The sequence below is a fragment of the Rhinolophus hipposideros genome, assembly GCF_964194185.1.
Source record: "Rhinolophus hipposideros genome assembly, chromosome: 8".
In the NCBI taxonomy this organism is placed as follows: domain Eukaryota; kingdom Metazoa; phylum Chordata; class Mammalia; order Chiroptera; family Rhinolophidae; genus Rhinolophus; species Rhinolophus hipposideros.
The window spans coordinates 14,904,865-14,928,021 of NC_138054.1; positions in this window are offsets into that span (position 1 = coordinate 14,904,865).

A 23,157-nucleotide genomic window follows, 5' to 3' on the forward strand; every position below is an offset into this window, starting at 1 on the left:
CCATGTGGGTGAGGAGGACATCTAAGCAAAGACCAGATCCTGGAAGGCAAGACTCGAATGGGGAGTGAGAGTAAACCCCGTGCAGTAACAGGGCTAAGTGAGAGTCTTAGATGGAGCCTTCCACAGGGAGGAAAGGGTAGAGTGAAAGGCTGGGCTGGTTAGCAGAGAGCTCCAAGGCTCTGAGGCTCTGGTTTGAGTGGGTGAGTGCTGGTCGAAACCTGGAAGAGCAGAGTGATGTCTTTGTAATGAGGGGCACATACATCTGGGAAGTCTGGGGAATTAACTATTTCTATTCTTGTTTCCAAATGGTTGGGTAGGATTCAGACGTGTACTTAGTACATTTCACCTATAAAAGGAGGTCTCTCTGACAGGAATCCCTGCCTCAAATGACTTTCACAAAATGTGTGAGTAGGATTGACGTGACCCGTGTGGCCAGGAGGGCTAGGCCTGAGGGGGAAGGGTGGGAGATTAAGAAAGACACAGAGATAGGAAAGCTGGGATCAGGAGGTCCACTGTCCACTGATGGCAGAGCAGTGGCACAGTTTTTGTTCCTCACACGGTTTTTATACAGTCTTAGAACAATTGCCTGTACAAGCTAGCATAGTAGAACAAGCAAGTATTAGAACATACTGTTCTGTGAATATGTATGTCTGTATGTCTGTGGCTGTAACTGTGATATCTTGTTCTTTCTGGGGGAAGATGTTGAGGCGAGGCCTCCTTTGAATGACCTTGCAGGCTGCAAGGACCTTATCAGCTTATATCCTGCTCTTCACAAGAATGCAGGGTGTAACAAGAAAACCAACATTAATTGGGGGCCTACTATGTGCCAGGCCACTGTGTTAAAGGTGTGTGTGTGTGTGTGTGTGTGTGTGTGTGTGATCTCATGTCATCCCCACAGTGAGTCTCTGAAGTAGTTATTGTTACTCATGAGGAAAGTGAGGCTCAGAGAGATTCATGATTTGCCCAAGGCCACACAGTCAAAGTCATGGGCCTGCATTCAAACCTGGGTCGGCTTCACTCAGGCCTATTCATTCCCTGCATGTCAGCCTTAAACCTGACACTGGTTCTCTCCCCCACAGAGCAGGAAGCTTCCTTGCCTTCCTGTGTGTTCTTTCCCTTCCCAGGATCCCCATGGCTGGGTGTGGCTGAGCCGACAAGCATGTGGTTTTTCTCCCAGACAACACACTTGGGAAGATTCCTCTCTGACTTATGGTGACTCCACGTTGGAGCCTGTCACTACATGTGGCTTTGCCTCTTGCCCCTCCAGCACGTGGCATATTGCCTTTGATCAAAGCAGCCACTCATCTGGGACTTGCCCACGGCCGGGTGGTATGTGCTGACATCCCCACGCCAGCAGCACAGAGTGGTGGGGACTTGGGAGTGTGATTTCTCAGTGCAAGCTGCCCACACTCGACTTAGCTCGCAATGGCTGCCTGGAGAGCCAAAGTACTCCTGTCCTCCATGTCTTAAGAAAATGCATTTGAATGTCACAGGTGCCAACCTCCTCACAATGCAGATAAAAGGGAAAAAAGGGGAAAAAAGGGTGATCGCCTCTGCAGTCTGGGCCCTCCCGCTGCCCTCCTTACCTGGCAAATTTGGAACTAGTGCTTTTGGAACAGCCTATTGGTGACACTGCCAACTATCCATTCCTGAGATTGAAGTGTGACATCAGGCCACAGTGTGACAAAAGGGACACAGTAATTAGAGTAAAGCAGATACTGGATATGAAGAGGAGCGAGTAAGCAAAACTCTACATGGTATCTACGGGCTTTCTCAAATGTTGGAGCTGCCATTTATTGAGCTGGTTTAAGAGCTTCATTTCCTTTCTGTTGGCTTAATAGGATATGTAAAAGCACACTGTCTCACCAGTTTTATCACACGGGGCATTAAATAATAGGTCAAATTTTCAAGTTATTCTATGCAGCCTCAATCTTGGAAGCTAGAAATGGCATTACACTGGATTTCTGGTTCTTTACAAAAAAAAAGTTTTCTCCTGAATAGGTAATAAGGATCATTCAGAATCTTTGACAGAATCATCCTCCGTTCAGCCAGCAGACAGTTGTGACAAAGAGGGCAAGGTGGGGGGACCTGAGAAGTACGCCACTAAGAAGGTTTGCATGCGGGGAATGTCGTCACTGTTCCACTCTTGAGCTTGCATATCATGGACACAGCAGTGAGGTAATGTCTGTCAGGCCTAGCATGGCCCACTGAACTCCAACCTCCTTGAGGACAGGGATTATTTTGCTCTGGCTGCAATCTTACCCCCAGGGTGACAGGAGCTTCTCCAGTGGGTTTGTCCAATGGGTCCTTCTAGACTTGCCATCCTTCCTCCATCCTCCATGCTTCCTTCACACCATATCTAAAGGATCAGGATTGGGGCTGGTTTGGATCAGTCTAGTCTATGTTCCATCTCCATGTGTTGTGGAAATAGCCATTTTCAAAGATCAATTTACCTGTATATAAAGCCATACGATGCATAAAAAAATCAGAAACCAAAATAAAAAAGGAAAGAAAGTTGAAAGACTCAAAGGGCAAGAGGAGTGAGAGAGAATGTGAGAGCAAGACTGAGGCTCACCCTAAAAGGGATTAGAACACATACAGCTTTATTTAAACCCTGCCAAATACATCTTGCTGTGCCTCTGAATGGAAAATGGGATAGAACAATGAGCTGGAATTTACAGTGCCTTTGAAAAGCAAGTGCTGTCAGCATGTGCTCTGAATATGCCAAGGATTACCTTCAGACCTGAGAAGGCTTTTCTGGCCCATGTTGCCCCATGACAGCCAATAGAAGACAACAAACCCTACCCAGCTGTGATTTCTAGCTCTGTTCCATGTGCAGTCTGTATTCTTAAAAAGGTCATGCATGTTTCTAGAAGGAAGGGGAACACAAGTGTGGGGACAGAGCCAGGAGTGCAGTTTCCAGGCTCTCGGCCTCACGTGGAAAGGTGCTGGCTCAGGTAGTAAATGACCATCAGCTGTGATTGGATGGCCGTCAGCTTTGGCTAGTTGGCCTTCAGCTGTAACCAGTGAGCCACTGGCCATGAATATAACTGCTGTGTCTACGCTAGCAGAAAATGGGGGCTAGCAAGAAGATGGTGGCTGGCAAGCACAAAGTGTGGCGGAGTGTGGATTGCAGATCGTGTGGCTCCTGCTTCCTGTTTCTCCAACCCAGCCGCCAGTGAGAACATAGTAGTATGACTCCCCTACCTATGGCTCCGGGGGTGTTCCTTTTTGGCCTCACCATGTCCTGTGTTCTTGTGTGGGAAGAGGGACAGGAGCCCCCGCAGGCTGCCCCGTACAACAACAAGGTATATATTTTATGAATTGTATCAATAGGGTATACATTTTATGGACTGATTTAGCCATAATGTCCAGATGTATCTGTAGGTCTCAATCAAATTTCTCAGAGCGGGGAAGGAGACATTTCTGATTTGCTATTGAGGGAGTCAGGCTATACCATTGCTGAGTCTTGTACTTCAGGACTAAGGCAACTTTTATCTAGTCTTAATATGTTCCTGATTTCAGGTAATGGTGTTGTCCTCCAATCTTGAGCCCAGGAAATCTGGAACAATCCATAACGCTGTCCTCTATCTTACCTGTATATCCAGTTGGTCACCTGGTACGGTCTTCTTTCCTGACAGCGAGGCCACACTTCTCAATTCTCATCACAGCTTCCCTCCCTGTGATGAACAAATTCACTTCTCTCTTCTATTCTTTCCTTGGCTCAGTGCAACCTCCTTGAATCTGCTAGCTTTGGCTTTTTTCCCTCAAATCTAATCACATCATTCCCATTGCACAAGCTCCACTGGGTCCCACTTCACACAGGAGAAAATGAGACGTGTTTAGCCATCCAGACAAGGGGGTGTGACATAGGTGGAGCCCATACTAGGAACAGACCTCAGGGGCTGGCCCGGCCACTGCTTTGAGCCTCCTTGAGGAATCACTTTATGATTCATACCAACAGCAAATTTTATTAAGCACCTATTATGTGCAGATGGTGTTCTAGGCATTGGAGATACAGTGCAGAACACAAAATCCACCCTGGCTCTACTGGAACTTATTTTGCTGTGGATCAGCTTCTAAAAGAATCAAGCACTTGGTAGAGGATCTAGGGTCAGAGTCCCCCTTGAAAAGGCTGACTACCACCAAGGAGTCTGAACCAGAAGCTCTGAAGTGACAGGCCCAATGTGGTGTCGGGGACAGAGGTGAAGAAGGGCTCCTGATTCTGAAACACAGGTCTCTCCTTGCTTGTAAAGATTGTTATTAGGCACTACCAGAGAGGAAGAGTGAGGAATGGGACACTTAAAAAACCCAAGGGTGTTTCCAGAAGTCTCTGGATGCCTTGGCTCCCACACAAGATAGCTTGCCAGATGGAGTGGCCTGAATTTTACCTCGGAGTTCTAAACCCACCTGTGTCAGGCTTGGGTCAAAGGTGCTGCTATGGCAACCACAGGAGGACCAACCAGAACAGCTTTTTACCAGCCCATCCTCCCCTAAGAAGGCTGCACTACTATTAGACATTCAAATGATGGCCGACTTCAAGACCCCACCCCCAGTGGGCACTGTATCACTTCTGAGAGGCTTTTTTTGCCACCTTACATCCTCTTCTCCCAGTTCTTTCAGCTGTATATGGAGCTCTGCAGCATAAGCATGCTCTTGGAAACTCCAGAAACTCTTCTAGAAACTCTAAAAGTCTTCACACTTGGCTCCCTGCTCATTCAGTAGCAACAAGCATGGCAAGGCGGGGAAGTCTGGGGTGAGGCCCAGAAGTGTCTCCTTTAGGTGGCATATGGCAGCTGGTAATAAGACTGCAGAGACAGAATAGAGCGTGAGCCCTGGGGAGGGAGGGGAGGGTGATGAGGGGATAATGTCTGCCCCCCAAGTGACCCCAGAAGAGGGATATGGCTGTGTGGCTGGGTTGGGGATCTGCCTCAGAATCCAGGCCTAGACTGGAATGGCCCGCCATGGCGATCAGTGTGGGATAGGGGACCTGGCAGGGAGAAGTTTCTTTTGGGAAAGCACAAAGCAGAGGCTGGGCCAGTCACAGTGCCTCGTCATCAGTCAGAGAGCCGTCTTAGTGCAGGTCTCCCTGGAAGCAGAGGCTGAGGCAAGAATTCAGGTACAAATTATTTAGGAGATGATGCCAGGAAGCATGGCTAGAGGAGTAGGGAGGGAGACAGAGGGAAGGGTTTTATTAAACCATTTGCCTCTGTGGGAAACTGGAGCTCAAACTCACCAGGAACCTCTTTAGACTGTGCCTCAGACTGACTCCAGCTGAGGGGTGAGGAAGCTGGGCATATCTAACAACTCCCTGCTCGTCAATGATTGATGGGTATTGACCTTCGGGCCCTCTGGCTTTCTCTGCACATGGCTTGGAGTGTTCCTAGAGCCAGAAAAAAGCAGAATCATAGGATTTGCAGTAAGTGGCTTCTGGATGTAGAATGAAATACCGAGGGGACACTGGCAGAGTGCCAAGGGCCTCTCATAAAAGTAGGACAACCCAAACAGGGTGCCACTGACTAAGCCCAGGACAGAGTGGGAGCCTGGAGGAATCCCCTGAGTTGAGAGAAGACAGTTACTCACCTTTTTAATGGGACACCTGAGCCTCTGCTGGGGGTGGGGAGGAGGTTGTCACCTGACCAGATAATGTGCCCTGTCACTCTGGTCTGAAGGGGAGAAGCGGGGCTATTGCTTTTCTTCCCTGCTATGGACTGAACTGTGTCTTCTAAAATTTGTATGTGGAAGCCCTAAGCAACAATGTGATTGTGTGAAGATAGGGCCTGTGAGGTAGTTATTAAGGTTGAGGCGGGGTCCTATTCCAATGGGACTGGTGTTTTCATAAGAAGAGGAGGAAACACTAGATCTCTCTCTCTTTCTCTTTCTCTCTTTCTCTCTCTCTCCACACAGAAAAATGGCCATGGGAAGACACAGTGAGAAGCCAGTTTCCTAGAAGCCAAAGAGAGAGCCCTCACGAGAAGCTAAATTTGCCAGCACGAGATCATGTTCTCTGTCTCAGGTACTATGAGAAATAGGTATCTGTTGATTAAGCCCCACAGTCAGTGGTGTTTTGTTATGGCAGCCCAAGCAGACTAATACATTTCCTCACTCTTTGTAAGCCCTCCCAGGAATACCTGGAATATTGAATATGTCTTCTTACAATTATGGGATAAATTTTAATTAACAGGAAATGTTGTGGCACATAGCATGACTATCAAATGTTAAGTCCGTAGCTGATTAGAGACATTTTGAGGTTCTGAATGGCACAAATCTGCAAGAATGGCCCATTCTCCATAAGCACAGCCACTGCTGGAGTCAGAGGCAAGAGCCAGGAGTGTTCCTGAGTCTCTGGGCTCCCCGTCACCAGGGCTCCCACCTCTTCCTACTCACCCCCATCCTCTTCCTCTCTCTTTTCTCTTCCTCCTCATCCTCCTTCTTCAGACTGGTTGCCATCTCTAAAATTGTAATTTGCTAAACAAAAGCATAAAACCCCAACGACAACAACAAAACATAAATATATTTAAAAATATACTAATTGCAGGGGGTAAGGGGTGGGATGCAGTTTATTTTGGTTTGTCTTTGGTTCTGCGTGCACGAGCCAGTGCTTATTTTCAAATCTGTCCCTTCCCCTGTTTGCATCTTGAAACCCATATGCTTAACCTACCCTCCTAAACAAAGCTCTCCATGAATAAAGACGGAGCCAGACTATAAAGGCAGTTAAGGGTTGTTAAGGCCATTAAGTGGACAGTTGGGCTCTTTTCCAACTTAAAATCATTAAACAACGATGCTACATTTTATTTTTATTAGATGACTGAAAAAATCCAGGAGGTGGGGCATTCCACATTTGCAATTTCACGGCCAAGGCCAATCAAATATTCTCCTTCAACTGCTCCAACTGTTTTTCTCCACCTCTGCGCTGTCCTTTAAGTCTACACCACTATCATTCCCCCACCTGGGCCACTCTCACAGCCTCCCTGCTCACCTTCTCTCCCGTCAGTCCTCTCTCAGCATAGTGACTGGGGCGACCTGGGAGAAGATGCAAGATCAAGTCCCTCCTCTGCTCAAAGCCCTCCCATGGCTTCGTGTCTCCCAGAGGCTGCTGGGTAAGCCACCCTCACCCCATCTCTCTGCCACCTCTCCCACTGCTTTCCCCACACTGACTCACACTTCTCTTGCTGGCCTGGTCCCTTTGCTAGATCCCTCAGGTCTATGCATTCACTGTTTCCTCTCTCTCTCTAGAATGTTCTTCCCCGGTGAGCTTCATGGCTCACTTTCTCACCTCCTCAGGTCCTTGCTCACATGTTGCTTCTCACTGAAGCTTTCCTCAATTTCCCTTTCCAAAAGTAGACGGCAACCATAAGCCCTGTGGTCCTTATCCTGTTTCCCTTTCCTCTATAACCCTTCTCACGTACTACAGATTTTTCTTATTCATTTTATGCACTTATTCATTCACTCCTCAGTGAATGTAGCCAACTGAGGGCAGGCGTTAATCTGAGCTCTGCCTGCCATATGCTCACACAAAACAGAGCCGGGCACATAGCTGACGTCCAAAAATAAGAGTTGAGGAGTCTGTGGAAGGCCTCAGGGTGGTGGTCAGGAAAAGAACACCTGCTGGGTTTCCCTGAAACCAGAGGTGTGGCCTAGAGGCCCACAGAGACATTTTCTTTCACTTGCACAACGTATTTCAAAAACTTGTATTTGTTACCAGTTCTTAAGACATTGGTGACTTCACATAAAATCCAGATAACGGGCATCACCCGACAAACATGGGAAGGTCAGACACGTCCCCTCCCAATGACAATGAGGAGTGGAGCTAAGCGGTCGCCACCCACTGAGCACTTTGATGGGACACCCTCTCCTGCTCTGCTGGTCCATGGTTGAGTTTGGGGAGGCAGGAGGAGAGAGAGGGCATGGGGTGGGAGTGCGGGCAGGGACCAATGCATGACCCAGATGTTGCTTTCCTGAGGAGGGGAAAGGTCTCTGGCATGTAACTTCCCAGATTCCCACTGGCTGCTGCTCCTAGCTTCCTGATGTCTCTGTTCTTCAAGCTGCAGAGAACACCTCCCAGCTCCCTAGCAATGGCAACCTTAAAGGCAGGTGGTCAAGAATGGATGGGAGAAAACGCAGCTTAAAAGAGAAAGAAAATGTATCTGTTGGTAAAGTGCACATGATTTTCTACGCACATGTTAGGAGTGTAAAGTGGCCAGAAAGCACCATTTTTGCTAGATTGCGCCATCCCACCGTGCCACTGGCGAAATACACCTGAGCATGTGTTACACGTGTCAACCAGGGTGCTCACCCACCAAAACGAATTAAAGAAAAATAAAAAAGACAGGAAGACATAAGCTTCCAGCATCTAAGGAGTTACTGTGATTCACAAGCAACAAGGAAAATGATATTACGTATTCCTCAGCTTGCATTCATTATATCCTTTTACATGATGTCTTTCCCTCATGCGTGCTTCAGTGCACCTGGCGTCACCTTTGGAAGACCTGAGGCAGAAGTGCTAGGTCAACAGTCTCTGTTAGTAGATTTGGAAATAACCGAAGACCTGTCAATTAGTTCTATTATCTATAAGCATTTCTCTTTCCCTGTTATGCTCCGTCATTAAAAAGATACAGAAATAACCTGTTCACACATACAAGTTGCTATGTACATGACCCTTAAGTTTTTCCAAAACTGAAAAAACCCATCCCTCCATCCTCCATCCCTCAAGCTAAACAGTTATGATTTAGAACCTAAACTTTGAGATACAAATATCTCAAATTACGAGTAACATGTATTTCTGTAATTGATTTCTTCTCTCAGGTTATTCAGTATAACACTGGAAAATAATTATTAGACTTGCGTGCATAATGACACATATATATTTGAACCAAAAACTAATAATGTGTTAAATTACTTGGACCTTTGGTTTGGTTCTGCAAAGAAGTTATGATTTCACACTGCTCAGAATATTATATTTCCTACATACGTGCTGAAAATGTATTTATGACTTAATTGTTGGACCGCTCTTTATTTACAGGTGAGAGAGGCCTCAGCCAATGATTCAGCAAGTTTGCTAAGCAACTATTATGTAACAATCACGATGCCAGGCGGTCATAGTTAGTTTAGGCTGCTCTAATAAATTACCACAGACTTGGTGGCTTAAACAACAAACGTTTATTTCTCACAGTCTAAAGAAGACTGGGAAGTCTGAGATCTGGGTGCCTGCTGATTCAGGTCCTGGTGAGAACCCTCTTTCTAATAGTTATGACCTGACATGGCCTTTCCTTGGTGAGAAAATGAAACAGATCTCCTGTCACATCCCCCTTTTTTTTAAATCGGGGAATACTGGGGAACAGTGTGTTTCTCCAGGGCCCATCAGCTCCAAGTCGTTGTCCTTCAACCTAGTTGTGGAGGGAGCAGCTCAGTTCCAAGTCCAGTCGCCATTTTCAATTTCTAGTTACAGAGGGCGCAGCCCACCATCCCATGTGGGAATTGAACCAGCAGCTTTGTTGTGACCTTGACCAACTGAGCCATCCAGCCGCCTCACATCCTCTTTTCATAAAGGCATTAATCCCATCATGACAGCCCCACCCTCAAGACCTCATCTAACCCTAATTACATCCCAAAGGCCCCACTTCCAAATGCCACCACATTGGGGGTGAGGGCTTCAACGTATGAATTTTATGGGGATAGAAACATTCATAGCATAGGCCCTGGGAAGCAAAGATAAATGAGGCAATGAGACCCTCTGGGACTCACAGTTCATGCAGAGATGGGCATATAAGCAAATGCAGCACTTAGAAAATGAAAAGAACTACAATTAAAGTGCCCGAGAGAGTTGTGGAGGGAATGACAGCTCTTGAGCAAAGGGACTAGAGGGATATGTCACATTCAGGAAGTAGAACCCAGTGGTGGCTGTTGCTCCCTTGACCCCCCTTGCCAACACGGTTGGATAGTTGCTGTTCCCATTTTTGCTGTCATAACTGACCTCACTGATGAGTCCTCTTGGGGTAAGTTTCTGCCTGGTGAATTCGGCTTCTACAATCTACACTTTCCCTGTTGCCTGATTTGAGGAGCCAAAACAAGGTCCCGAGAGACAAGAAAGAAGGGTGCATTGAGGTACCTGACCCAGTATGGCAGCCAAGTTCCTTTCTCCAAGCAGTATTCTAACTGGTATCTATGGAGGGTACTCTCTCCGGCAACTCTCAGGATACTGGCAGTCCTTGGGGTGTGCCTGGTGGAGAAATGCTAGGGGGAAGGCACAGCCAGTAGGCTATGGCGATCTGGGGTAGAAGTGATACTCCCACATCCACTGGGTGGGGGCACAGCTCAGCAAAGATAAGCCCTAGGGCTCTGGCCCTGGTCCAATCCAGTTCTAGGCATGCATCATGGCGCCAGTCTAAAGAGATAAATGAATGAATGGATTTGGGAGTGTGGGAGGCAGGAATGCTCTGTTTTAAATCATCAAATGGGAATGGAGCCTTTATGTGAAGGGAGAGAGATGAACGGCAGAAATAACCCCCTAAAAATTTATCTCACTACAAACTTGAGCTAATGGAATAAGGCAAGGGTGATTAACCACGTCTGTCTCTCTTTTTCATATCTGGTGGTACCAGGGCCTAACTAACCATCTACCTTCCCCCATTTCTTCAGGAAGCCTTGAAATCCCTCAGCAAACAGGACTCCTGCTGGTACTTCCTGGTGTCCCAGAGTTCCCCTGAGGCTTGAGTAGAAATTAGGTCCTCACCATTATCCTCTCTTTATTGTGGAGACATCTCATTACTGCTGAGTTTTAGGTCACATCGAACCCTAAGTGCTAAGAACACTCACCATTCTAATATGCCTGATGATTGTCAAAGCTTCCAGAAGTTTCCTGTCACCTTCTCTTAAAGGAGCTTTGTCGATAACTATGGCCATTTAAGCAAGTTACTGAATCCCAGTTTCCACATACTGTAGCAGGAGGGGATAGAATTAGGTAATTTCTAAGATTCCCACCAAATAAAGAGAAGAATACTAACATCGATTCACAGTCCTACACACATCGGTTCCTATGGAAAGTAAATTGAAAGGAAATGGAAAGGAGAGACAGCACGTATTGAAATTCTCATTAGCCTCACTGCCTGGTTCTCATTAGTGAGCCTTCTGGGTTATGGGCACAAGGGCCAGGCCTTATTTTCATGGCTGAATAGCACATGTGAAATGTAGGCTATTTTTAATTCATATTATATGAGCTCCGCACTTTACTATCTTATAAAGTAATGGGCAATGCTCGAGGAAAACCCCACCAGAATGACGGGCTAATCCTTGAGGGGGAAAATATTGCTGTTCTGCATAAGCTTTTGCTCTCTGCTTAATTAATCTCTAAAACTTTCAGACCTTAATGAGAATAATTAGACTTGACAGTACTGAGCTTAATGCACAACTGCAGACAACAAAAATCATGTTCAGTTTATAAGCTTCCCAGAGCTTGCTGAAAGACAGGCTAATGTTATTTACAGCAGCCCCAGTGAGGGGCCGGACGAAGGTTCGGACTTGAAATGTGCCTGGAGCTCCCTGAGGACAATTTCTCTGAGGAGAAGGGTACAACAGCCCCCCTTTTGTAGCCTTCACTCCATAACAAACCGAGGTCTAGACAGGACCTGGCTAGAAACTGCCTTATTACCACCCGGGCCAGACTACATTTATCAGCACCTTGAATGTAATGCTAGTGCAAAATCTCCAGGCCTCTCCAGTTCAAATAATGAATTGAGGGAACCTGAGCACGGTGGAGCACTTACTACACTCCAGTCAGTGTCTGCCAGCTTCTGGAAATACCTCATTTTCCAGAAAAGCATTCATTTGTCAACGGAGGGATAATGCTAAAACCTTAAAGACAAATCAGACAGAAGGCAGGAGTGGGAGAAGCACGCAGGGTCTGGCCTGGAAGAGGCAGCCACTTTGGTTCAATACAGTTTTTCTGATTTGTTTGCCTCGTGCCACTCTCGGTCTTTTCCAAGAAACGGTTTAAATCTCCTTTGCAGCAGTTCCAGTTCACCCTCCCCAAATGGAGAGTCTAGAAGCATTCCTCTGGTGCTATGGGGATGACTGAGTTGGTCTGCCCCTGTGGGAGTTTCTCAGCAGGACGAACACCAGACAGGTTCTCAGCCTTTCTGCGCAGAAGCTGTTGGAGCTGGGCACACAGACTTGGTGAGATGACTGGGTCCTTAGGAGTCAGGATGGATTTCTGCGTATTCACTTGGCGGTGATTATTGCAGGAGGCATGAAAGTGGTGAGCGAAGCTTCCTAAACTATCCTCCAGTTTTGTAACAAGTCATAATGTCCAACTGGAGAGAGTTGCTTCTCAGAACTGGAAAAATACAACACATAAGCAAAATGACTGCCCAATTTTAAAATAAAAGACTTCAGAATTCTTACAGATCTAAGGAAATTAAAGCAAAGAGATGCAACATGTTATTAGAAAGTCAACATGTGACCCTTTAAAAACAGAAATTAACTCACACAGGGGCGTGTAAACATACACACAGGCACATACACGGGCACCCCCACAGGCACGCACGTGCACGCACACACACAGACACACACACACACACAACCCAATGAGAGGACAAGAACTTTGACCCTGTAAATGGCACTAGGCTAGAGACTTTGTTTTTAATTTTCAATCAAGGCTCTAAAACAGACTTCAAAGGGCATTTAAGCTGACAGTTATATTTTCTCCTTGAGGAAGAAGAAAGATGAATAAGCGTAAAGCCAGATCATTCTCAAAATAATTGCAGCTCTGACATATCTAAATGAGTTTGTAAAAGAAAATACAGTGGCAATTGATCTTATTAATTAGAGATGTACCAGGATCGTAATACCCACTTATCCACAGACTGCCTGCAGCTACAGGAATAAAATAAAATAAACCACTTTCTCCTGGGGAACACAACTTCTTTCCCTCCCTGCCATAGAAAGTCAGTTGGAAAGAACCCCCCCACACACACCCCCCCTCCCCATTTAACTGCCTTTTCCAGCTCCGCAGTGAGTACAGTTTGCATTGGTTTCCTTTCTGCCGGGAGAGCCCAGGGTTTGCACTGCATTAGGCTATGAGGTGCTTAGTGCAGCGGCTTGTCACAATGGATTGGACATGTAATCTGACAAACAAACGCACAAAAATGTGCTACAAGAAAATGGGAGAGTGGTTTTTTTCAGCATGTATATGTCATTTACCTGTGAAGGCAGCGGGAGCCCTTGGCGGGCAGGCCCAGCTCTATCAGTTGCTCATTCTGTCTCCGCACTCCTGGAATCCTGTTTCTACTAACAATCACTTAGCATATGGAATAGACTCGGAATAGAGGAGCCCGGTGATAAAACGCTGAGTAACAATTACCTCTGAGTGGGGCCCAGCCCTGAACTATTGGAAGTGAATCTTCAGGTTGGCTGGATTTAAAGTTTATATGAACTTTCACTGTATTCCTGCAGAAGAGAGAGAATGGGAGAAAGGATGAGAGGAGGAAGGAGAGCAGAAAGGGAAAAGGTGGAAGAGGAATGAATTGTTTAACCTTGGAAGGAACATCTGGTGCTACTCTAGTGATGTCTCTGTGTGTGTGTACGTGTGTGTGTGAGTGTGTGTTTGGGGTAGATGTGGGCCGGAGAATTGAAATGGGAGGGCAGGCACCACTGTGCCTACAGTTGTAAGGTAAGTGGGAGCCCAAATCCAGTGTTGGATGAGTCACCAAGATGGGCCCCTTGGAGGGACCTGAATCTACCCGATAAGGTGAAGCTTTCTCTAATTTGCACTAAGGTGCAGTGAGGGCCAGAGGTGGTCTGGCAGGGAGAAAAGTAGTATCATTTGAAAACAAAGCAAGGCAACAGGTTTAATACTAAAAGTGACCCATTGTCAGCCTTTGTCTTCCAACCTTTCTGGAATAGAAAAACTCATGGCCAGCAGACTCCAGGCAAAACTGGTATCACCTACACAGAGTAAAATAAATAAATAAATAAATACTAACTAACTAACTAAAGGCCAAGAATTTTTCAAAAGCAAACTACACTGTAATATTACAATGGCTGGGAATTGGCTTTATTGGTGTACAAGATTCACTGTATTATGAAATTCTGAATAATTGAAAGGAAGGCCTGGCAGCTTCCATTGGTCATATGATGCTAAAGCCCATCTCACCTTGATCTTACATCCGGGAAGGAGGCCTTTATTGAGGTGTGATGAACAAATGTGGCGCCACCCACATCCCCTGGTGTAGAGACTCACCAGCTCTGATCTGCAAATTAACGAGAGGGACTGCCACACAGACAATGCTGTAGGGGTGCCAGGGAAGGTCATGGAGAAGTACAGGCCCTGAGAGTAAGGCCCCATCTCTGCCTGGGGGACTTGACACACCCCAGTCAGGGAAAGAAAAAGAATGCTCCCAAAAGATCAAAGCCCTGAGTCTCTTAAAATGGAAATGAACATTTTTAAAAAGGCCTTTCTCAAGGGAGAGATATGTAGTAAATCAGGGTTTTTGAAAGACAACTGGGGCCTGTGCTGGTTTTTGAATAACTTGCCATTTAATACATGTTCTATTTTTGACCCTTTAGGGAAATACACAACCCCATCTGAAACTTATGGACCAAAATAACTTCTTTTAAATCTCATTTTTATAAGTTTTGTGATGGAGACAAATAATCTGGAAGCTTTGTTCTTACAGTTTCATGATGAGGGCATGTCATTTAACAGGAGGGAAATGGTTTTCACTGCATATCAATTCATTTTGGTGAGTTTTTGGCAAATTAAGTCAAGCATCTGAGGTCTCAGGATCCACAAAGAGAAAGAAGCCAGTGCAGGGAATGTTGAAGAATGATTCTTGGGTGTCCTTTAAAAGACCTTGATGATAAGTACCGATCAGTATAAAGTACTGATACACTCATGGTATATTATCTCTTCTAAAATGTGTGTGTGTATACACAGAGAATTTGAAGCCTGAGACTATAGTATTTTATGCGTTCCCACAGTTGGTGAAAAGGAAGTACTCAATATAAGTTTGAATTCAGTTTTTGGATGTTTTCCTCATCTTTCCTAATCCCTATGGTCCTGGGTACACTGTCTTTCCACATACAGAGAGTGCCAAAAAATATATACACATTTTAAGAAAGGAAAACTGTATTAAAATTGTAATACTCACTATATACCAATAACAAAAGATGAATACAAGTCACGTTTGACTTCTGCAATTACAAGAGGTGCTCAAAGTGGTCACCATCAATGCCCAGACACCTCTGATTATAGCAAACTACTGCTTGAGCAACAGTGACCAAAGTGTCCACTTGTGTACATTTTTTTGGCAACCCCAGTATATTCTTGCTGTCTTGTAAAAAATCTTACCTGTCCTTGACCATCTTTGGACTGGGCAGAGTTGGCCTGGGAAAGTAGCATTCTTCTAATCAGAGCTTTGAATTGTTACAAATCACACAAGCTTATTTTACCTTTGTTTTGGAGATAGTCTCCTTTCATGAGTGGGTGCAGAAAATGCTGCAAGCAGAAGCCCCTTATTTACTCACATTGCTCCATCACATCTCTTTCTGCTGAGTTTTGAGAGCACTTGTCGCCACAGCATCCAGCTGGCATTGCCACTCTCCCAACGCTGATTCCAGGGATGAGAGAATTCAGAATCTGAGGAATGACTCAAAGACCACATGGAGTTCAGTTTTTCATGTTTTCTTTTGAGTGCAGGCCAGCAAAGACCGTGGCCTCACATAATTTTTCTGCTGGGTGTGGAATAGTGCCATAGAAAAATGATTCATGAGAAGAAATTGTCGAGTTTCTGCCTGGAACTGAATGGAAAAAACTTGGTTGAAAACATCCCAGTCATGCACACAAAAGACACATAGAACCAAATTTATAACTTTAGCTTTGGGAATCTACATTCATTATTTCTCTCACTTGTCTTGAAAAGGGGTAAAAATCCGTCCACAAAGCTCTTGTTGGGTTATAAATAAGATTTTTGATTATGCATTAGGATCTGGGCCATAATAGTAGCTAATATTTGCTTTGTGCTCTTCAGTTCACAAAATGCTTTTCCCATACATATTAGCTCTGAAAGTAGGTATGACGTCTAACAATTAAGTTCGTGAACTTGTTGCAACGATATTGCTAAGTTTTTTTGATATCAGAGGGATTATTCGTTATGAATTTGTACCAATTGCACAAACAGTTAACCAAGTTTATTATTCGGAAGTGCTGAAAAGGCTGCATGAAAAAGTTAGACGACCTGAACTTTTCGCCAACAATTCATGGCTCTTGCATCACGACAATGCACCAGCTCACACGGCACTGTCTGTGAGGGAGTTTTTAGCCAGGAAACAAATAACTGTATTGGAACACCCTCCCTACTTACCTGATCTGGCCCCCAATGACTTCTTTCTTTACCCAAAGATAAAGGAAATATTGAAAGGAAGACATTTTGATGGCATTTAGGACATCAAAATATGACGACAGCTCTGATGGCCATTCCACAAAAAGAGTTCTGAAATTGCTTTGAAGGGTGGACTAGGCGCTGGTGTCGGTGCATAGCTTCCCAAGGGGAGAACTTCGAGGTGACCGTAGCGATATTCAGCAATGAGGTATGTAGCACTTTCTCTAGGATGAGTTTGCAAACTTAATTGTCTGACCTCGTATTATTCTTTTGCTAACGTTAAATAATGAGAAAACTAAATCTTTATAAGAGGTCACATGAATAGTACCAGTATGATGGAATGTTGACCTTTGGGGAGGTCAATTTAACTCAAGCCCTCTGCATCTTGGAAACTTTCTTGCAGCTGCAGGTGCCTTGTTGCAATCCTGCACCAATTCTCCAACACCATCTGAGTGTTCACAATTCAATTCAGTTCTGACACTAACCATCAGAGTTTGCATCAGATTCCACAAGTTTAAGGGCAAGGTTCTCAATCAGACTACTCTTCCTTCAAACACTAGCGACTGTGGAGTCCCAGGCTATCCACACTTCTGTCTAACTTAACTACAAATTTCGAGATTCCCACAACCCCCTCTGGTTCCAGAATTCACTAGAATGACTCACAGAATTCAGGAAAGTGCTTTACTTACAGTTACTAATGTACTGTAAAGGACACGAATGAATGTCCAGAGGAAGAGACACATAGGGCAGGGTATTAGGGAGTGGGGTGATTCCATACCCTCTCCTCATGGAATCCAGGCATTTCTCCTTCCAGTACATTGATGTGTTCATCAACCAGGAAGCTCTCTGAGCCTCCTTGTTTCAGTTTAAAGAAAACAAACAAAACTAAAGGTTTCATTATGTAGGTATGATTGATTAAATCGTGGGCTATGTGACTGAACTCAATCTCCAGTCCCTCGCCCCTTCCCAAAGGTCAGAGGGTAGGGCTGAAATTCTAACCCTCTAATCTTGTGCTTAGTTTTTCTGGTGACTAACCTCATTCCTGAAGATATCTAGGGGTCCTGCAATAAACCACCTCATTAGCATAAATGCAGGTATGGTAGAAAGGTACTCATTATGAATAACAAAAGAGACTTCTATCACTCAGGATATTTGAAGGGTTTTTGAAGTTCCCCGCCAAAAACTGGAAACAAAGATCAGTTGTATTTTCTATTATATCACAGTGGTCTAGAGAAAGTAGGTTTCAACTAAGGCTACCCTACACTTTCCCCCACCCTTGTAAGTGAAAACTGCCCCCAACCTCAAGAGATGGATCTACTTTCCCTCCTTGGATGTGAGCTGACCATACGACAGACATGCTGTGACGAGTAGAATGCAAAGAATGTGACATTCAACAACTTCATCCCAGGCCTTAAAAGAACTATTAACTTCTACTTTTTCTCACTTGGAACATTCACTTTGGAAGTCAGTGGCCATGCTTTTAGAAAGCTCAGGTTAGAGGTTTGTATGACAAGAGACTATACTGAGAGAGACCCTGGAGGATGAGCTGCCATCTTGGATGTTCCTACTCCTGGCTGAATACAGCCATATCAGGTACCCTAGCTATACCAGGCGGACAGGAAGAACCTCTCAGATGACCCAAGTCCACTTATAGCATTGCGAGAAATCACACGTTTGTAGTTATACGCCATTAACTTTAGGACAGTTTGTTACACAATAGCAGATAACGGAATCATGGAGCCATTGAGATCCTTCTGATAGCTTAGTATTTTGGCAACAGAACCTCACAAAATGTCCTTCCTAGAAGAATTTCAGTTATGCAAGATTCTGTTTTATAGAGAGCCTCAATGTAAGAAAGATTGGGAGGATCATGTTCTATATTAAAAACATAATATTGAGCCTGATTAATTTTGATCATGCTATCCGTAGTGTTTCTTTGATCCAGCTTCCTGTCATTGCCTTCCATGCACTTTTCTGGGTCCTTAGAGTTCATTCACTTGGTGAGCCCAATACCAGAACTAATTGTAAACCAATGAAACTTCTTCCTAAACATCCATGTAAGGATTTACCTATCCGACTAGGTTTTGTTACACATTATAATCATTATTTTCAGTGCCTACATTTTGTAGAATCTGTAACCAAAAATCCACCAAAGCTGTGGTATTTAAAAAAGAAATACATGTATCTTAACTTTCTCTTAACAAGTTCAAGAGGAGAGAACTCAGTTTACAGGGCAGATTTACTGTATATAGTCATTCAGGGGCCCAGGTTCCTTCCATTATGCTGCCCTGCCATCTCCTAAGGTGAGGGTCAATGCTGGGTTCCTATGGTTCCTGGAGGATAGGGAAAGTCATGGAGGAACTCATGTGCAATATTTTAAACTGAGGGCTGAAAATGACCCACAGCACTTCCATTTTCCACTGAGAATGTTGTCATGTGACCACAACTAGCAGTCACCAGCTGGATAGCCATGTACCCACGGGCCATTTTATTACTATGGAAGCCACATACTCAGCTTCTACAGGAAAATAATGAATGGATTTTGGTAAATAATTAGAAATGTGTGCCACACAGGTCTTGCAGTCTTTAAAGACAACCTCAAGGAAAAAAGCTGGCATTAAAAGAATGAAACAGTAGCAGCATCGTCGTAATTAGATTGGCTACCAACAAAGCTACTACTTTCAAGGGACTAATCCTCTTTTGCATGTACAAAGTCTGAAATATTTGTCTTAAAAGCTCATTAAATTATGTGTAATCATACCTAAGATTCTTCCCTTTTCATTGCCTCTATATCTTCTTCTAAGAGTCAAGCCAAGAGAGGCAGCAACTCAATAGCTTCAGGTCCCAAAGAGATGTGGAATAATTGGCACATAGCAGTTCGCATTCTGCCTGCTAGTGACTTCAAAATGACTCCTCAAATAAGTATGCAGAGGCATTTCTTCATTTTCCTGACTTCTAACAGCTCTTTCCCACTCTTGTCTTTTCACCAGTGTTAACTCATGAGGGAAAGCTGGCGCTTCAGTCTTCTTATTTTGTGTTACTTACGAATTGCCACATATCAAATGGACATACTTGATTCAGTAACACATTTAAATGTTTAAAATATGAGGAGTGTTCAAGGGTTGCCGTTGCCCTTAGAATCAGTGCTAACATCATTTTTTTGAAATGCTCCCCATTTCCATGATGTAGCCAAAGCTTTATTTATCATTACATTTGCATTTTGTGATGCATTCGTGAGCCAGCCAAACTCATCCAACAGCAAGCTCATTTAATGCAAAGCAGACTTAAATGTGGCTGCTTTAAAATGGACCACCCTGTTTAAATGATCCTAAGGATGGAATTAGAAGAAATTTGAAAAAAAAGGCGAACCAAATGATCTCTCTCTCCCTGGGTAATTGTTGAGCACGCACCAATAAAACAGCTTATCAAGAAATGATTTATTTTTAATGTAACTTTTCCACAAACAGTTTAATAGGACGTAGTTTAGGAATGACACACCATATTCAAACAGATATCCAAAGTGAACAAATAATGATATTTCCAGCTTCTAGAATCCATTATTTTTTTTAAATGAGAAAAAAGGAAAGAAGGAGAGAAAGAAAGAGGAAGGAAGGAAAAAATAATTATGAGACAGTATATACTTTAAATTTGACTTATATTTAGAAGCATCTTGTTATCCCATGAGTGAACTAACTCTATCACTTAACTCCACTTCCATTTAGGCTGCAATGACTGATGGTAATGTGATTTGGGAGCTATTCACATAAAAAGTCACCATCCAAATAGGATCTGTTAGGATTAGCATACTTGTCAAATCTCTCATCCCCTACACAACGAAGAACCTAGGAACAGAGCTGCCGCTTCTCAAGTCCTGGTAGAGCCAAGCTTGGTGCCAGCCATTAAAAATAAAAGTCCCTTAAACTTTTAGGGCATGCTTGCACATTTTCGGGAACTGCCAAGTTTTAAAGAGTTGAGCCAGTTCAGTGGTGATATCACCAGACCAGCGTCGCCTAGGCAATGAAAATAGTTGCCATGGAAACCCCAGCGCTGCACCCATCAACAGCTTTACAATTTTGACAGTTCAGAAAGTGACTATTTAGGAATTTCAATTAGAGCAGAAATATACACATTTAGGTGAACAAAATGCTTAAAAAGACTATAGGAAATAATTTTGTTTTAATTAGAAGGCAGACCCTTAAATATATTCTTCATGTGGAAATGATTTTCGGGAATAACACAAAAAGTATCCTGTAAAGAAAACAGATATTAAAGTTATTTTATTTTCTTTCCTTCCTTGGAAAGGAAATAGGCACCAAGAATAAATAAGTTGTGAAAAATGATCAGCGGATTTTTTTTAAAAAAATAGGGTAGCCACAATATGTCATGCTTGTTAAGTCAGAACTCTTGCATATTATTAAGAAAAATTTTGGAATTGTTTTATTTGCAATTCCTTGTATTTGTACAGTTCTGGCAGGGGATTCTTCTTCACAACTCTGCTGTAAGAGTTAGACCTCTTCTTTCCTTTTTATGTTGAGGGAAATTGAGGCTCGTACGGATACTAGATGGTTCCAAACAGGGCAGAAATTACAAATTGAGGAACAGACTCCAGTCGCATTGGGCTCTGATTGCTCTTAATTCATGGAAGACAACTGCCCAAGTGACAACAGTGATGTCAACACATCCTTCAAACAGAAAGTCACGCCCCATTACAAAACAAAACAAAACAAAACATGAAGACATTTCAGAACAACACAAAAATCTATATCAAAGGAAATAGGTCCTGTTATTAGATCTACCTGCTGTGAATAACAATAATATCAGTTTGCACTGGATAATACTACCATTAATACTAATACCAAGTCACTACTAAGAACAGCTGTGCTAGTTATTCTTAGTTAGGCTCCCCCATCAGATACATGCTCTGTGCCCCCAGAGGCTGACTCCATGGATGGCATCACCTACACATGCCCTCTGCTTCCAGTTGGTTTGGGTGATGGAGACGTAGGCAGGAGGTCAGAGTGGAGAGGGGAGAAAGGTCGATGTGTTTGTTTCCTCAATCTCCGCGTCACCTCTTCCACAGCTCCTGCTTCTAACTGTTGTTATCCCTGGTTGTTTCTGCCTCTTTCATTAACTCCTGAAACCTGCCATGACCTCTGTAAATAGTACCGACATTCAATAACTCTTCAGTTACACTTTTTGTACCATCTGTGTCCTGCCCAGACCTGACTGTTAAAATAGCAAACATTTATATAAATGCTTATTCTATCTTTGCTACTATCCTAAACTTTATGAATATTAACTCTAACCTTTGCAATAACCCTCTGAGGTAGGTGCTATTTTACAATACCCACTGAAAGATCAAGGCAGGGACCTGTTGATATGCTTTTCATAGCTCTTATTTTCCTTTATCCTCATGAACTCCTTATGGGGTCGGGGTGGGGAATTATGATACAAGTGAGAAAAGTTAGGAGAAAACTCAAGGGCTCAGCTACTCAAAGGCATCCTTGCCTAGTGGATTTTCTCTCTGCACCTTCTTCTGTCACTTAGCTCTGGTTTTTCCCAATGGGAGCTGTAGGAATCACTGACATGGTTTTAATCCTCAGGTCTGGCTTTCTGCCCAAAGCCCTCACTTCGGGAACAAGACAGTAAAGATTTATTGCTTCTGATGGCAGAGAGAGGAAGGGCCTCCTGGCTTCTTTTGGCTTACAGATCCTTGTTCCAGGCTGTATAGAAACAATAAGTGGAGAAAGGGTGCACTCAGTCCTGGCCTGGTGATGTTGGATGCCCTGTGATGTTTTTAATCAGGTAGCTTGAACTACTTTGGGGTAAGAGGAATGGGGAAAGGGAACAGGAGGTCCTAACTGAAAATGTGTTAGAGGGTTTTAAAAGTTCCCAGGCTGAGAAAGTTCCCACCAGCCTACCAATTACATCCTGTCCCATCCCCAGCCCATGCTCTCTCTACCTGCACCTCGGGCTGCAAGCTGTCCTTTTGAGAAATTTCTTCTGTTACTTTCCCAAGCCTTTCTTGCTGTTCACTTTAATTAGATATTACCTTCTGGGAGAAATGAAGGTGACAGAGAAGCACTCTCGTAAGGCGTAACTTGTCTTGGGTCCGTTGCTCCAGGTGGGTGGCCCTGGCCACTTTTATTAGTAGTAATAGGGACACACTGCACAACGGCTAAGGGTCAACTACTATCCTGGGCATTGAAACAAAGAACGGAAATAACCAAACCAATAAACAAAATTCGTGGCCAAAAAGGCCACAAAGGCAAAAAGGCATCTCATGGGCACTGAAACAAAGAATTGAAACCAAACCAAAGCAAAATCAAACCAAATAAACACACAGGAAGACATTCTTGGCCTGGATGCACTGCTGTTCTCCTAGAGCCTGGCCAGGTAACTGTCTCATTAAAGTGCCTAATAGACATTTGATACATCAATGATTGAGTAAATGGATGGATCTTCTATTCACAGATAAATGCACACCTGTGGACAGGTATGATGACCAACAGGTATTCAAGAGGAAGAACTTGAGACAGGGGTCTACTGCCTGTTTCAGTGGAAGTCCTCCTGACTGCCTAGAAAAGGCTGAAGCTGGCCTACGGCTTCCTTCTGTCTCTGCAGCCCTGCCTGGGGCTCCAAAGTGGGGGGCTCACATGTTTGGCTGGGAGGTTGTAAAGGTGGGAAAAGTTCATTCACAACCCTGTATTCCTTTCTCCAGAGAGCTGTCAGCTTGGAGCTGCCAGTGTGGGTCAGGATTCTTCTGCCTTTTCCCAAATCA